Raw genomic sequence first — 16,160 nt, 5'->3', positions numbered from 1 at the left:
TGGAATTGTACGATACTCCCTCCCAGGGTTCCCTTCCTCCCCCATTCATTTTTCTCATCAAGATCAGGATTTCATTACAGATGAAATCCTCGCTCTTCTCAAGAAAGGGGCTATTCGTGGCCACTCAACCCCATCCTCGAGGTTTCATCAGCACGGTTTTCTCAGTCCAGAAGAAAGGGGGCGGATCCAGATTGGTTCAGAACTTGAAAGAGTTCAACGGGTGGATCATGTACCGACACTTCAAAATGGATGGCATCCATTTGTTGCGGGACCTTCTACAGGAAGGGGATTGGATGATGCGTCTCGACCTGAAGGACGCCTATCTTTCAGTGCCCATCTACGCTCCACATCGGAGGTTTCTTCAGTTTCTCTGGCAAGGCGTCTGCTACGAGTATAAGTTCCTTCCCTTTGGACTTTCGCCAGCACCTTGGTGCTTCACAAAACTCCTGCGCCCAGACATGGAATCGTTGCGAGCTCGGGGAGTTCGCTTGATCATCTATCTCGACGACATCATTATCATGGCCCGTTGCCCTCACCTGGTACTTATGCACCTAGAATGGACAATCGATTTACTTCAAGCCTAGGTTTCATGGTGAACCCGCAGAAGTCCATTCTATCCCCCAAGCAATCTATAGAATTCCTGGGTTTTCAGGTGAACTCCCGGAGCTGCCAGCTTCTTCTTCCCGCGCAAAAGATCAGAGCAATCAAGAAAGAATTGAGATTGATTGTGAACAAGCGGATTGTGTCCTTGAGGGCGGTGGCCCGAGTTGTGGGCCTGTTAGCCTCATCAATCCAAGCCATATTTCCGGTACCTGTGCATTATCGCGCACTCCAGCGCTTGAAGATCCAACATCTCCGCAAAGGCCTCGGATATGCAGAACGGATTCCTCTTTCCGAGGAAGCGATCACATGGAGTCGTGGAATGTCAGAGCCATATTCGGCTCGAGTCCCGAGATAGTGATCAAATCGGATGCCAGCCGCTGGGGCTGGGGAGCCTGCTGCGGTCCGATTTCGATGGGGGGGTCGGTGGTCCCCAGAGGAGCTTTCACTACACATCAATTGTCTAGAGCTGCTAGCAGGCTCGTTTGCAATTCGCAGTCTTTCCCCCCAGAAGGCGAATTGCTCTATCCTCTTACGGAAGGACAACGTATCGGTAATTCGATACATGAACAAGCTGGGCGGGACGAAGTCACAAATTCTTGCGGAGATAGCCAAGGATTTTTGGCACTATTGTCTCCAACACAAAATATCAGTTGTGGCGGAATATCTCCCAGGGCACAGCAACTAAGTGGCGGATTGGCACTCTCGGTACCTACGCGATTACAGCAATTGGAGGCTTCATCCTCGAATCTTTCGCTTCCTAAACCAAACATGGGGCCCTTGTCAATTGGACTTGTTTGCGTCTTGCCTGAACAAACAACTCCCAAAATTTTTCAGTTGGCGTCCGGACCCGGCGGCGATTGCCTCGGACGCATTTCTGCAGGTCTGGCCTCCCGGCCTTTGCTATGCCTTCCCGCCATTTGTTATGATGCCCAGAGTACTGGCGCAAGCCAGGCGGCAGCAAACGGAGCTCATTCTGGTCACTCCGTTGTGGAGAGCACAAGCTTGGTTTCCAGTTGTACTGGAGATGTCTTGTGCTTTACCGATATTACTTCCACAGACATGGAACCTGTTGCTGGACCCTCACAAGCAACTTGGGGGCATATGTATCAAACGATTTTTTAATCGCAAACGCTGCGATTCGCAAAATAACAGCGTTTGCGATTAAAAAATCGGTAATCGGGATGTATGAGCCAAATCCCATCGCAAAATTAAGGAATTGCTAATTTAGCAATTTCTTAATTTTGAGTAAGCATTTAAGAAATCGCAAATTGCGATTTCTTAAATGACATGTACAAAGCACCCAAGTTGTGCGAATTATCCTTAAGAAATCGCAAATTACCACCAACTTCCAGTTGGTGGTAATTTGCGATTTCCTTTCAAAATGCACTTTTTTGAATTTTACAAAGTGCCACGTGGCGCTCATACATGCCCTTAGGGCATGTATGTGCGCCATATGCACACACACGCTCATTTCAGGGGTGCATCAGGGTGTCATCATGACACCCTTGCACCTTTGAAATTATTCTCAAATTGCGATTAGCAAATTGCGATTCGCTATTTGAGAATTACTTCCCATTCATTCCTATGGGTCTCCTGGCCCATAGAAATGAATGGGCAGGTATTCCTTAATTGCGATTTCGCAATTTGCTAATCGCAATTAAGGAATTTTAAGAAATCGCAAAAAGTTTGCAATTTTTTAAATACATCCCGTTTTGCAATTCTCAAATAGCGATTCTTTAAAAATCGCTATTTGAGAATCGCAAATGGTGATGTTGATACATTTGCCCTCTAATCCCTTGGTATTAGCAGGACAACTCCCGCTGGTGGCATGGCGAGTTTCAGGGATATATGGGTGATCCCTGGCCTTTCGAGAGACACTACTGCCTTCATTAAACAGGCTTGGTCTGATAATACCCACAAGCGGTATTCATCAGCATGGAACAAATGGTGTAGCTTGTGTGCTCACCAGGCTATCGATCCTAATACAGCAAATGTCTCCATGATCATGAATTATCTGACTTCCCTAGCCTCCTTGGGTCTCGCGTACAGAACAATTAATACATTTCGTTCTGCAATATCGGCGGGACATGTTCAGCTGGATGGCAAACCGGTGGGACAGTATCCCTTGGTCTGCTAGCTGCTAAGGGGGATTCGGATGATCAAACCCCCATGTCCAAAATACGCGTTCTTATGGGATGTTGCTGTAGTTCTACGGTTTTTAGAAGCCTGGCCTGCTAACAGATATCTATCGTGCAAGCAGATTTTGGCCAAATTGGCCATGCTGTTATGTTTGGTCTCTTGCAAGAGAGTGTCTGATATCAGAGCTTTGGATATGGCTGGTCGCCATTTCTCCCCGGAAGGGGTCACTTTTACTATCTCCAGGCGTACCAAGTGCAATACCACTTCAGTTTCATATCCTAGTTTTCCGGATAATCTGAAATTATGTGTGGTCCAATGCCTTAAAGCGTATGAGGTAAACATGGCTGAGTTTCATTCTAATATGCAAGGTCAACTGTTTATTGCTTTACACAAACCGCTTTGTCCAGTGACCCCAGCCACTATAGCTCACTGGGTCCGTTGGATCATGAGCGAGGCAGGTATTGATTTTTCTAAGTTCGGGACTCACTCAGTTTGAGGGGCAATGGCCTCTAAGTCGCATGCTCTGGGTGTAACGCTTGCCGATATAATGAGGGCAGCTGACTGGTCGACAGAGTCCACATTTAAAGCTTTTTATTATAAACCGATTGTGGATGTAGCATCGGTAGTGGTGAATAAGCTTTGAACAAGCATAATCGGAGCCTCCTGTCCTGAATTAAAAATTTGTGAACAGACGTGACAAGAATTTTCAATTCTATTAAGGACACGGAGGCGAGGATTATCCCACCCAAGACTGTACATTAGACTGATATATATGTCATGAATTGCGTTGTTTACTGTTAATGCTTTTGATTGTACTGTTGATTTGTATTCCTACCCTGATTAAATGGTCTTTATATATGCGAAAAGTTCATTCGGTGACCGTTATTACGGGTTTTTTCTTTTTGTTTCAGATATGAATGGCAAGTAAGAATTTCTGCCTTCGCCTTCCTGGGTTTGTTGGAGTGTTCTATTTCCTTTGAAGTGCGGTGACCGTTCGCCGATTGTGAGACACAGAGTTGTTCCTCCCCGAGAGCTGGAATGTCCCTGTTGGGCGTCAGAACTTTGGTTACCGTACTGGATTGTTTTCAGTTAAAGACGTTGGACTTAATCGTTTTTCAGATGGATCACGCAAAGAAAGAGGAGGTGACTTTATATAGGGCACTCTCTATGGTTATGGGGCACCTAGTGCTCATGGGATTTGTAGTTTTACGAATAAAAAAAGTGTTTTTATTGGCTGCTGTTGTAATAAATGCAAAGAAATGCGAAGCATAATTCTCGCCTCCGTGTCCTTAATAGAATTGAAAATTCTTGTCACGTCTGTTCACAAATTTTTAATTCTCTGATATTGGACAGTTCCAACACTCTTCACCTCCCTATCTCCTGGTCAGAGACAGTGGACAGCGCCCATGGTTCGTCAGAAAAGGCCTTGTACCTTGGCATCTCATTTGACACCAAAGTGTTCTTCACCAACCCTGTGAACACTTAGGTCAACTGTCCAGCACCAGCTATGCCCTCACGGTTACATGTATCATCCACTGCATGCTCTGCACCCCTTTATTGCAGCTGATTGGAGGTGGTCTACTGGTGCATGGTGTGCTGGAAGGGAGAGCCCAACCTGTGAGTGCATAGGGGTGCTGAGGTGCCCTACCAATGCCCTCTCTCTGATGGAATGGTATTTCTTATTGGTTGTGCTGATGCTATCCAGGGTTGGTGATGGTGCATGTGGCAGTGGTAGCCATGGGGCAGTATCTACCTTACGCTTCATCAGAGGTCAGCCTGTCTCTCCTCAGAGAAGTGGCAAAGATGCACAGAACTCTACAGCCGACCATTAACCCTCACGCCTACATTGGTGCGTACATTGGTAAATGCACAGTACTGTTTCAGATCTTGCAAATGCGCACAATGATGTAGAAAAGCAGGCAAGTATAGAAAGAACCATCACCATCTCGATAATGTTCGACAGCTGTTCTTCTACTCCCGATGAGAAGCATCAGCATAAATCTGCTTCAACCATCTTTCTGTCGTTCTGGATCACTCGTTCCAATTTTCAAAATCTACTTCTTCTGACTTTGACCCTTCAGACAGCCTTGGAGCAAGTCTGCAGCCACATATACTCTGTGCCTGGAGGGCTCTCAGCTGTGGTTTTACTTGCCTCCCGGAAGTGAGAAATTGCAGCACAATCAGCCTTAATTTTTGATAAATCAAACCTGCAAAAGTAATTTTTCTGCTTTTCTTTCCAACTATTCTACTAATCGCAAACAGGACAGTTACTTTTCTTTTAAGTAAACTACAAAAATGCCTGGAAGAGAAGTCCTAGGTTAGAGAATGTCTAATAAGTGAAATAAAAACTTGATGCTATTGAATTACATAACATGCATTTTCATTGTTTGTGTTTCACCCAGCAAAGAAGGATATGCTAACCAGTTATAAACTAGGCTAATATATTGCTTCTAAAATATTCAGACATTGTCAGAATGTTTTTGAAAATGTGCTATATTGGCACTGTTGTATTTTAACAAAATGTTAACATCAAGAGGGAATCACATAAAACCAAGTCTCACTCCTTGTAACTATCATTCTATGAATTTCCAAAATGTTCCCAAATAGTGCCTTGGGGTGGCATTACTCTTTGGGAGGGTCACTTGGCATGAAAAAATGTCATAACCAGAAGACCTAAGACCAAATCCAGATTTATCCATGTGATAAAGATGTGACCTTAGATAAAATGTCCTGCTGTGTCTACTTCCCTATCAGGCAAAACAATTCAGAGTGCCAAGAAGCACTACAGTTTGAATTGTGCTCTATGCAAGAAACTGTATACGTTTCAATTTATATTCATCTACATGGGAGAGTTAGAAGATGTGTGGAATATTGTTGACATGCTGTCTCTCCCGGGTTCTCCAGCAGCCGAAAGCAGTCTAAATGCCTGGCGAAACCTTTGGGGAAATTGGGATTTACTGGGTTTATTGGGTGTGGTATTCCCAATTCGTTTCATAATCCATCATATCTGTATGGACTCTCAGGGTCCCACCGCAAATTCAATGGACCTTCTGGAGTTATTAATATTGGTATCAATATTAAACTTTCTGGGCTGAGCCCTATGGAAGAGTTTGAACTAAGCTGGGACGGCCCATTTGAGCCACTATCCAGGAAGGACCTAAAACCAGGATAATCAGAGAACTTTTGGGGGTATATTTACTAGAAAATGATGCAGCACTGTAAGCCATTTCGCTGCACTGAGCTGCGTCATTAGGAAATTGCAGGGATTCGTCGAATTTACAGCAATACGATGCATCCCTGTGCTTTCCTCTGCCATGCAACACAATTGGCTCCAACGCGGGCACTCTTGAACCATGGTGCAAGTGTGCCTGCGTTGCAAGGATGACTGCTTTTGTGCAGGAAAGTTCACCTTCCTGCACAAAACAATCATTGATTGCACTTTCCTTCGTTGTGTGCTGCAGAAAGAAAGAGCAAAAAACAAGGAGAAATAAAGGTATTTCTCCTCGTTGCAGCACTTGAATGCCTCCCTTGGGAAGGCATTAAAATCTGAGACATTCCCAGGTTTAAGAAACCTTGTAAATCTGGGATTGCATCAGAATCCATGGGTGTTGCTTGAGAACACCCACAGCAATACCCATGGAACACCCTTTCATGCAGAGTAATGCGTGAAAGGGGCCATATTTACAAGGCCATGAAAAGACACACAGGGTGGCTTTGTGCGGCCTTGTTAATATGGCTCAGCATTGTGCGCCACCGGAGCGTAAAAAAAAGTGACGATCCATTGGCACAGGGACCTCGTAAATATGACCCTTGGTTTCTAACTGTTGAAAGCAGGGCTTGCTGGCCTTTTACCAGAATTGCTGCCAGATCTCTGTACCACTGATATCCTGACCACTGATATCCGGACCACTGATATCCGGACCACTGATATCCGGATCACTGATATCCGGACCACTGATATCCTGACCACTGATATCCGGACCACTGATATCCTAACCACTGATATCCTGACCACTGATATCCGGACCACTGATATCCGGACCACTGATTTCCTGACCACTGATATATGGACCACTGATATCCTGACCACTGATATCCTGACCACTGATATCCTGACCACTGATATCCGGACCACTGATATCCGGACCACTGATATCTTGACCACTAATATCCGGACCACTGATATCCTGACCACTGATATCCGGACCACTGATATCCTGACCACTGATATCCGGACCACTGATATCTTGACAAGTCCGATAGCAGCCACCACACCACCTTGTGTCCAAGGGTGTAGCTTGGTCAGTAATTTTGGGGGGGATGTGAGCCTTAGATTTCCCAACCATCACGCTGGTATATAATGTTAAAATACAATATATGACAGGCAGGGTGCATGAAAGCGGCTTAAGAGGCAGTGGAAAGGGAGAGGAATACGGATTAATAGAAGTACTAAATGAGAGAAACACAATATTTTGTAAATAAACATTTGTTAGGGCTTTCAGAACAGAGATGAGAGTGTGTGTTTTCTTTTGTCAGTGTGCATATGCAAAAATCCCGGTTGAAATCTGACAGACAGCTCACCATACCCAACTGAAAGCCGCTGCACCCAACTATTCAACTGAAAATACATTTATTGGGGGGGGGGGGGGTGTTGGGCCCTAAATACCCCCCTGAAACGATGCCCCTGCTTGTGTCTCGGATCCCTTCACGAGTCAGAGGCTTCACACCTATATCCTACCTCAAGCTCCCCCCTTCATGTAAAGTGCTTTGATACCCACTAGGGTCATGTTCGCTCTGTATAAATCTTTATGAATCAAAATAAATACATTGGTAGTAAAGCTGACTACAGCCACCACCATCAATTTTTACTCACAATTGTTGATGTGAACATTGATCAATGCTGATGGTTCACAAAACAGTCTCTCCCTACAGCAGCATCTGGGTTGCACCCTGCCCTAGGCATAGCACTAAAATAAATAAATAATTAATTAAATAAATGAAAACATACATCCAGACATACATAAATACATTAAAACAATAAGAAACTGAGCACATGCAGCAACCCACATTGTCTGGTTAGAAAGGGGAGTGAGACACTATGCTGCAATAATTTCCCAGGACGTTGCTGTTCCCAAATTAGATTTTTTTTTGTCCGTTGCAATTATTAATGGGTTTCTCTGGTTGGCTTTCAGCCAAGTAGGGCTCACTAACCTCTCCATCTATAATCTTTCTTTTTTCCACACAGGAAGTAAACCAAACACTCCCTGCCATGGCAGAAAGAGGATCCAGAGTGAAAACATTAGAGCTGCCACTTCTTCAGGCGGATGAACAGAGAAGTAAAAAGCTGTAATTTGAAACCATTTGATTGCAAACAATAATTTCCCGAGGATAGTGTGTCCATTTAAACCTTGAATGAATCAAACATCACTGTCGTCAGCTTTGTGATGTAGTGTGAAAAGTTATGGTAACAAAATGTCTGCCGATTTCCCCTGCTGTATTGTGGCATTCGAACTGTCGCCGGCACTGATAGGGACACTGCACAGGCCCCCAGGTGTTCAGCGTCACAAGAGGAATCAGCCGGGCTGCGTAACCCGATGTGGTCCGTCGGCTAGACTGCCGACTTTGGTGCTGGAAACCAGGGTTCGAGCCTCAGGGTCGCGTCCACATCCTGTGATTCTGGGCAAATCACTTAATCTCCCCATGCCTGAATGTGTAATGTAAATACGGTGCTCGTGTAAAGCGTGCCCAATATCTTCGGGTCGAGTTTGCGCTATATAAATATGCAACAAACAAAAATGCAAGCATTGGCATAGCCAATAGGTCTCGCCTTTGGGACCTTATAAATGTTTAGCCATGCAACAGTTGCATAACTAAATACTTATAAGGTCCCAAAAGCGAAACCTATGGCAATGCCAATGCTTCTTTCTGTTTATTACCGCTCTGTAGTAATGGCGGCACCCGTGCTTTAGCTTAAACATTTTAAGCTAAAATCGGGTGCCGAGATTGCTTCAAAAGTAAAGAATTGTCTATTTCTTTACTTTTGAAGCAATCTCAGCGCCCGACTTTAGCCTAAGATGTTTAAGCTAAAGCACGGGTGCCGCCATTACTACATAGAAGTAATAAACAGAAAAAAAAAGCAAGCGCCTGCTTCGAGAAATGACTGCCGTGGCGGGGGAAAAATACTACCGCCGGCCATAGCTTGCAGTGCATGTGCGCGAGCGGTGAGCGTGCGGCAGTAATCACGCCATATGGCGCCTCTGCTCAAGCGCGCGCCCGAGCACATGCACTTCAAGCTGTGGCCGGCGGTAGCATTTTTTGAAGCCCTTACTTTAAGTCTCGCCAGACCAGCGCAAGCACTGGGTCAGGCGAGGCCTAAAAACTCACTTTTTAAGACTCTGCTCCATACCATGATCTGGTATGCAAGGGCAGTCGCCACTAGGTGGCGCCGTACAGTAGTAAGTTAGCCGGCCCAAAAAATGTTCTTAACAGTCCTGGCAAGTCACCCTTCACGTCACTACATGAAGGTTCATTTAGAATAAAGATATAATGTCATGGGCAATACCTGATATTCAAATAGCTAAGGGACTTTCAGGCAGTGTGCAGTACCACTGTATTTACAAGTTACTGCTTAGGACCATTTCTATTTTTTTAAGAATATATAGGGCCACATGTATCAAACAATTTTGCATTTGCAAACGATGCGAATCGGTAACTTTGGCCATTTGCGAAAGCAAAATAGCCTTTCAAGATGTATGGTAGGCGTTGTAGTTGCAAAAATAGTAATGAACTAAAATTGTAACTACAAATAGGGATTTCAATTTGCTGAGCATGGTATTTGGCTAAAGGCCAGCACCTGGATTTATAAATTATAATAAATATTTTTAATAATAGTTTTACTTTATATATATGTACATAAACATACATACATGTGTGTGTTTGTTTAAATAAGTATATATTTATATATATGTTTAAATATTATTTAAACATATTTAATTTATATTATATAATTATGTTAAAATATTTAATATTTACTATTTTTAACTATATATGTATATTAAAAAATTATATTTTTGTATATATTTTTCAATATTAGTGTAAACGATATTTGTTTTCGATGTTTTTGCACTTACCTTTATATGTATAGGAAAATTATATTTTTCTGATCGATTTTTTCACACAATATTTCTGTATCACAATATTTGTATTTTTGAATTATGTCAGTGAAGCGGCCTCGAAAAGATTGTCGCAGGACATTTTGATTCTAGAGCCTCTGGGAATTATATGAATATTAAATTTACATAATGTTATAAATTCCATTAGTTAAGGAGAAGATTCCTGAGAATATTAAGGGTGTGGACATTTCCAATGTATGCTCAAGCTTAGATAAGTTTCATATACAGATGATTTCAATGATTTGTTTCGAAATCATCAAGAGAAGTTTTGTTTTCGTCTCATAGATTTTCCATAGTTTAAAGTGATTTGAGGTACGCCCTGGTTCACCCTATATAATCCTCATATTGATTGGGCTGCCAGGACAGTTCAGTTGAATTTTGATTATTGTCAGAACTGTTTTTTGATTTTGTGTTAATCGGAAGAAAAGTGTCCTATTAAGATTCTTCTCGAAGTGGCTACTTTGCCAACTGTGGCGTGTGTTATGTACCTAATTGTCAAAAATAATTTATTGATATTTTTGACAAGATAGAGGCAAATGTATTACCTCCATACAGAAGGTATGATTGCAAGATAGATATGGAACCAGGTGCACATATTCCTTGAGGGCGAATGTATGCTTTCACAGAGCTACAGGCAGAATATCTCAGATAGCATCTAGATGAACATTTGGGCAATTGTGTTTTTTTAGAACCTCACAGTCTTCAGCTTATTCACCATTATTTATTTTCTGTACTGAAGAAAGGGAGTGACTTGAGGGTGTTTATAGGTACCAGTCCCTTAGTAGAATTACTGTGAAGAACATTACTCCTTATCACTTATATACGTCTTATTTGCTCAGAAATGCCAAAATATTCCCTATGTGGGATTTAAAAATATCGTATCACTTAGTCATAGTGATGAATAGAAAGCAGGTGTTTGTACTAAATTTTGATTATTTAAATACCAGGTGTTGTCTTTTGGACTTTTCAGTTGTCATGTAGGATTTCAGTAGTTTATTAATGAGGTACTGAGGAGTTTCCTGGCAGTGTATTTTGTAGCCAGATGATATATTGATTCTCAGACACTTTGAGGCTCAAACAGATCATTAGAGCAGTGGGCCAATGCTTAAAAAATTAATTATGCTGCAATGGATAAATGTATTTTTTATACCACTACTGCGTTGTTTGGGGGTACATCTTTAAAACAGTGGGTAACAAGATGGATGAAACGTAGCTGCCATATTTCATTGGCCTGCATCCACATCGGTCAATGCAGTTCAGAGGTTTTTGGGCTGTGACAATTTATGTCAGAAGTTTATTCATCAGTTTGCTGAAATTGTAAGGCCAATTACTTATTTCCTGCAGAATGGAGTGGCTTTTATTTAGTCAACTACAGTAGATTAACTATTTTGTTCTTTGAAAGAACATTTATCTAGTGCTCTAATTTTCAGACACACCTTAATGTAAAATGTCCTTCCATTTTGGGACAGAAGCTTCTTATAATGTGAGAGGTATTCTATCCCAGAATGCTCCAAATGCTGGCCAGGTTCACACACTAGCTTATTCCTCCAAAACATGTTTACCAGTAGAGTTAATTTATGCCATGACAGACAAATATCCCTTCACCATCAAAAGATCTTTTGACGAATGGTCAATTTTCTTTTAGGAGCAAAACACATTATATCAGGATATACAGACCACAACAATCTGCTGTTTTTTAAGTCAGCCAGAAGACTTACTCCTAGCCAACTCAGACAGACGTTGTTTTTCGCTGACTACAAGTGCATGAGGCCATGAGTTGGCTTCATGATTACATAGTGGCTTGGCATCTAGGAGTTGCTAAAACATTGGTAGCAGTAAGAAGAAGTTTTTAGCGGCCAAGTTTATATGCTGATAATACATTTATATTATTCTAGTCAGGGTAAGGAAGTTACACACCCAAGATAACTCCTGCTCACCCCCTGGGGGTAGCTTGGCACAAGCAGTCAGGCATATCTCAGTAGCAATGTGTGAAGCATTTGTACATAACAAACACAGTAACACAGTGAAAACACTACAAATGGACACCACACCAGCTTACAAAAATAAACAATCTTCATCTAAACCAAACAAGACCAAAGCGACATAAAGCCAACATACACAACTCAAGATATCACTTTTTAAAGGTTTAAGCAATTCTGTTGATAGAACTCTATGGATGCATTGATTTTAGCACTAAAAACAGCTGCAAAGGCGTGAAGCATCAGAAAAGACAGTGATGTGTCGATTCTTGAGTCTCAGGGGAATGTAGGCATCAGTTCTGGAGCATTCAGGAGAAGGGTTGCGTCGATTTCTTTCTGCGAGGAGAAGTGATTCGTCAAAATCCGAGAGCGGGTCCTTTCAGCGGGGCCATGCGCTAGAAACCTGGTGTACAGGTGCGATGCGTGTAATTCTGGACTCACTGGGTTTGATGCAGCAGCAGCAAAACAGGCGCTGCTTTGATTCTTCCAGCTGCAGACTGGTGATGCATCGATTCCTTCAGCCACACAGCAGAGCCTAGGTCAGAGTGTCGGAGCGGGGATCTTGGACATCCCAGACATGGTGCTCTGGACTCAAGCTGCGGTGGTTCTTCTGGCCATGAACAATTGCTCCATCGACTTTTCAGCCGCACAGCCGTAATGCATTGGTTTTTTAACCTCAAGGCAAGCTTGCGTCAGCAAAAAAGGTGCTGGACGGCAATGCATGGATTTCGAGTCTTTAACGCAGCCAGACCACCTCCATGGGCCCAGAACTGGAATTTGCACCACTTGGCAGGCCATGACTACTCTTAGCAGAGGAGTTTAGGAGGGCTGCAGATGAAATTTTTGATGGTCCTGACACAAGCCATTGAAGAATCTTCTCAAGCAGGATACCAAAGAAAAAGGCCATTCCTTGTCCTCTCCAAGACAGAAGTAGCAACTGCAGGCCAACCTTGCAAAGCAGCACAGCAAAGAGGTCTCCAGCTCGTCCTCTTGGCAATGTCTCCTCTTGATCCAGAAGTGTTCTAAATGTCTGGTGTTACAGGTCCAATACTTATACCCCCTTTGGCTTTTCTTCAAAGGATAGTCTTTGTAGTGCACAGATCCGGCCATGCTATACCATGGCTCCAAACACACTACAGGGGGTAGAGACAGCATTGTGACAGGACAGGCACAGCCCTATTCAAGTGTCAGTGTCACTCTAGCTCTGGAAGGCCCTTCAGCCTAGTGATGGGCAATCAGGAAATGCAGGGCACATCTCAGCTTCCTTTGTGTGACTGTCTGTAGTGAATGCCCAAACAGCCCAACCTTCAGTCTAAACCAGATGTGGATTCCACAGGCAGGCAGAGGCACAGGCTGGTAAAGCAAAAAAGGCCCACTTTTTAAAAGTGGCATTTTCAATCAATTTAAAAACCACCTTCACAAAATGGTGTGTTTTTTAATCCTGAGTTCAGGGAACCCAAACTCCAAATCTCTAGGTCTTCCCAATTGAAAGTTACACTTGTAAGGTGTTACAAGGCAGCTCCAATGGGGAGATATTCCTTATAATAGTGAACAAAGAAATTAGCAGTATTTCACTATCAGGACACGTAAAACACACATGTCCTACTTTTCACATACACTGCACCCTGCTAATGGGGGTACCTTGGGCCTGCCTTTAGATTTTGGCCTGGCAAGTGGGTGCACTTGCCAGGTCGACATGCAGTGGCAGGCTTGAGACATGTTTGCAGGGCTACTTATGTGAGTGGCACAATCAGTGCTGCAGGCCCACTAGTGGCATTTGAGTTACAGGCCCTGGGCACACACTTTGCACTTTACTAGGGACTTACCAGTATATCAAATTTGCCAATCATGAATAATCCAATCACCAATACAATTTATAAAGAGAACATAATCACTTGAGCTGTGATCAGCATTTGTAAAGTGCCCAGAGTCCTAAAGCCAAACAGCAAAAACAGGTCAGGAATAATAGGAAGCAGAAGGCAAAACAAATTGTTTGGCGATAACCCTTCAAAAAGGGCCCATTCCAAGATGTACATATGAATTTCTATCAAGATATATATGTCTTTTTTGTTTACATCTCTGGAATTCCCAGTACCCTATCGAAGCAGAGAGAGCTGGTCTTACAAAGACATTACTAAGTTATATCATTCATAATCACATAAAATGCTCTGTCTTCCATTTACAAGTTATTGAAAGTGTCTCTTTGTCTTGTAGGGATCCATTCCCACCTGACACCTTCCTTGACCCCAGAAGTGGCAAAGTAGAGTGTGGAGTACTGAGATTCTGTTTTCTCTCTTATCCATTTCCCTTTTCACCACTTCTACCACTGGATCTCATTTTCTAGTAATGTGGTCACTGATGGAGTCAGTAAGAGACAGAAAAATTACATTGCTTATGTTGGATCACGTGCAAAAGGTTACTGCAAACCGTGGCACTTTCCTGGCAAACTTCTATGAATGTTAGTGAACGCTGTGACCTACTTGCTCTGCAAATGGACCTTTTTCAGGTGAACATTCCTGGAAATGATAGTGGAATTAACTGATAGCAAAATACCCCCTGTTTTGACTAGAAATGAAAATGTTATGCTAGTCTTTGGCAAAAACTGGACAACTACAAATTCACGAAAGTATTAACACAAATCATTACATGTTTTAATATAATATAATCATAGCGGCTAGACCAATTTAATGCAAGGGAATTCACAGGGTACTCCCAAAAGATAAGAGATTGTACATGAAAAGGGAGATTGATGACGCTCCAAAATAATGAAGATACATTTTCTATTGGTGTGGACTGGGACATTTGTAAAGCTCCTTGAAAAATTAAAGTCCTGTAAATGTTTATTACTGGGAATCAGAAAGCATTCTCAGATTGAGCATCCGAGTCACTCAATTTATGAAAACTCAAAGTAAAACGTGGCAATGTGATCAAAATGAGTATAAACCTTCCCAAAACTGTCTTCTGAGCCAAGCTAAGCCGAACACATAATTAATCAGGAGGTTTTAAACAAGAGTGAAGTGAGAAAGATAAATATCTATAAATACAGAGAAAGATTCTTGTCACTCAGACTAATGGTAAAAAATATCAGTGGCATAAGAAATAGGTTTAATGTCAGAATTGGCAGATTCGTTGCTGTGCTGCATTGCATCACTATTTCAGTCGATCAATATTAGCAGTCATTATATAAAACAATTGTTCGCTCCACTTAGAGCCGTGCAATTAATTTGTAGATTCAGCTATAACTCCACATCTGGCTGAAGGGGAGGATGCTAGAATCATCTATTTCAACAACTTGAGGTGCTTATCAAGCACTTACGGCAGCAGGCGACTATAAATGTGTAGCTGCAGGTCGAGTCCTCCGAAATATGCTGAAGATGAGGCCTTTTGCATAAATATGTAGAAAGTCTAAGAATGTGATTTCCCTTCATGAAATAAAAGTAGGGGTGAATGTACATTTTACTTAATTCTGCTACTAAGGTTTATGCCAAAGTATCAGTAAAGTGACTCAATCATTGTGTACCAATGTTAGCCTAACGTTGAGATCATGAGTTCATATCTAACTGTTTTAGCTCAAAGATGACAGCATGGTTTCATCACTGGTGCTAACACTACTGAGCATATAAAGATCACTGTGGTGGCTGACATAATTGAATTTTGCAGAATCCCCAGAGAAGGCAGGTATTGAAAAAGCACTTGACAGGGTCTCTTGGGATTTTCAGAGGGTCATTAAGAGGAACCACAATGTGTCATTTAGATGTAGTGATATCCTCCTCCAGGGGCTGTAACGTGTGATGGCAATCTTTCCCGCCTATTTAAAATAAACCAAACATAGGGATGCCACATGTGGCCGCTTATATTTGCTCTCTTCGTGGAGCCATTGAGCACAAAAGCAGATTTGAAGCCAAGCATGCAACAAGCTCAAACTCATTGAGAAACGGTTAAAATATTGCTTTTTGTTGCTAATGAGGTAACATGCAATTCAATCTCACTACTGCACTTACAACCCATGTATAGACTGCAGATGAAATATTGAGTATTAAGGCTTAATTTTAAGGAATAAAGTTACTACTGATCAATGCAAAATGTTTAGAAATAATTATGAAGACATGTTAAAAGTTATCTGTTGTTAAAATATAGGTTTAATCTTCATTGCACTCACACTGTAATGAATACTTGAACCCAGATTATTATATTTATTTTATGCTCTACTGATGTATGTTCCAAATCATTTTCTGCACAGTTTGGAGGATGCTCATTCAAGGGTTGT

This window comes from Triturus cristatus, chromosome 7, assembly GCF_964204655.1.
Source record: "Triturus cristatus chromosome 7, aTriCri1.1, whole genome shotgun sequence".
Lineage (NCBI taxonomy): Eukaryota > Metazoa > Chordata > Amphibia > Caudata > Salamandridae > Triturus > Triturus cristatus.
Note: the sequence above shows the minus strand (reverse complement) of the source record.